Below are 2,097 nucleotides of genomic sequence, written 5' to 3' on the forward strand. Positions count from 1 at the left end.
GTCGGGCTGTGAGAGTGACGTCCGAGAGCTGAGCGATGTGATCGCTCGCTATTGTAAGGGACGTGGTGAGAGTTGAGCTTGAAATATCGATTTTTACGTCCGTCAAACTGAACCAGCGTGAGGTGTTAGAGTTAGTGAGTGAAGTGAAGTGAGTGAGTGTCGCAAGTGACGTGCTGCGACGACGAGTGATGAGTGTGAGAGGAGTGAGATGAGTGAAGTGAGTGAGAGTGAGTGCCTTGAGAGTGATACTGCGACGAGTGAGTGAGAGTGTGCGCAGTGTGAGTGTGGCTGTGAAGACGTGGAAAGTTGAGTGAGTGAGTGAGTGAGATGGTGTGGAGTGTTGAGAGTGAGTGAGTGTGAAATGGGTGAGTGAGTGAAATGAGTGAGCAGTGAGAGTGAGTGTGAGAGTGATGAGTGTGAGAGTGAGTGAGTGTGAGAGCGTGAGTGAGTGCAGACTGAGTTGAGAGGTGAGTGTGGAGAGTCTGATTGAGAGCGTGAGCGAGATGTGAGTCGCAGACGGCACCAAGCTATGCTACAGCAGATGCAGTCGAGATCGTAGACGTCATTATGAGTGTGAGTGAGTGTAAGTGATTAGATGAGAGAGTGAGTAGAAGTGATGAGTGCATCCAGAATCCACCCGAATCCACGAACCGTGAGTGAGTGAAGAGAGTGATTGAGTGAAGAGAGTGAGTGAGAGTGAGAAGTGAGTGTGAGATGAGTGTGGTGGTGAGAGTGGCAGTTGAGAGTGTGAGTGACGAGAGTGTGAGTGTTGAGAGAGTGAGTGATAGTGAGTGAAAATGAGGTGAGTGAGTGAAGAGTGAGTGAGTGAGTGAGAGTGAGTGAATGTGATGGTGTTGAGAGTGATGAGTGTGAGAGAGTGATGTGTGAGAGAGTGACAAGCTCTGTGATACGTGCATGACATGTTGAGTGAGAGTGTGAGGATGTGAGTTGAGAGTGAGTGTGAGAGCTGAGTGTCGAGAGTGAGAGTGAGTGAGTGTGAGCATTAGTGAGTGCTGTGAGGAGTGTGAGAGATAAGTGAGAGTGAGTGAGAGTGAGTGAGAGTGAGTGAGAGTGTGAGTGTCTGAGAGAGGGAGTGAGAGTGTTGAGTTGTTGAGAGACGTGAGTGCTGAGAGAGTGAGTGTGAGAGAGTGAGAAGTGAGAGAGTGTAGTGAGAAGTGAGTGAGTGTGAGAGAGTGAGTGTGAGTGAGTGTGAGTGAGTGAGAGTGAGTGAGAGTGAGTGAGAGAGAGTGCAGTGTGAGAGAGTGAGTGAGAGTGAGAGTGATGAGTGTGATAAGTGTGAGAGTGAGTAGTGTGAGTGAGTGTGAGAGTGTGAGTGAGTGAGTGTAGAGTGAGTGTGAGAGTGAGTGTTAGTGATGAGAGTTGAGTGTTAGAGTGAGTGTGAGAGTGAGTGTGTGAGTGAGTGTGAGAGTGTGAAGTCGCAGTGAGAGTGTGTGAGTGTTAGAGATGAGTGAGAGTGAGTGAAAATCGAACGTGAGTGTGAGAGTGAGTGAGAGTAGAGATGATGTGTGACGTTGAGTGTGAGTGAGCTGTGAGAGAGAGTGAGTGTGTGAGAGTGAGTGAGGAGTGAGTGAGTGTGAGAGTGTGAGAGTGATGAGAGTGTGAAGTGTGAGAATGAGTGTGTGATGTGAAAGTGTGAGTGATGGTGAGTGAGTGAGTGAGTGAGAGTGAGTGGAGAGTGAGTGTGAAGTGAGGTGAGTGCTCAGTGAGAGTGCAGTGAGGAGTGAGTGAGTGAGAGAGTGAGTGGTGAGTTGCTGTGATGGAGTGAGTGTCAGAGCAGTGTGAGTGGTGTCAGAGAGTGTGAGAGTGAGGAGTGTGAGAGAGTGAGTGAGTGTGAGACTGAGTGAGTGTGAGTGAGTGAGTGGAGTGTGAGTGTGAGAGAGTGAGTGGTGAGTGAGTGTTGACGTGAGTTAGAGAGTGAGTGTTAGTGAGTGAGAGTGAGTGTGAGGGTGAGTGTGTGTCAACATTCCCTCTGGCGAGTGCATGTTGAAGTCGAGATTCTTGTGAGTAAGTGTGTTTAAATAGAGTAGTGTAGAGAGAGTGTGTTGCTTGTGAGAGAGTTGAGTGTGAAGAGTGAAT

This window comes from Pomacea canaliculata, linkage group LG3 (assembly GCF_003073045.1).
Source record: "Pomacea canaliculata isolate SZHN2017 linkage group LG3, ASM307304v1, whole genome shotgun sequence".
In the NCBI taxonomy this organism is placed as follows: Eukaryota; Metazoa; Mollusca; class Gastropoda; order Architaenioglossa; family Ampullariidae; genus Pomacea; species Pomacea canaliculata.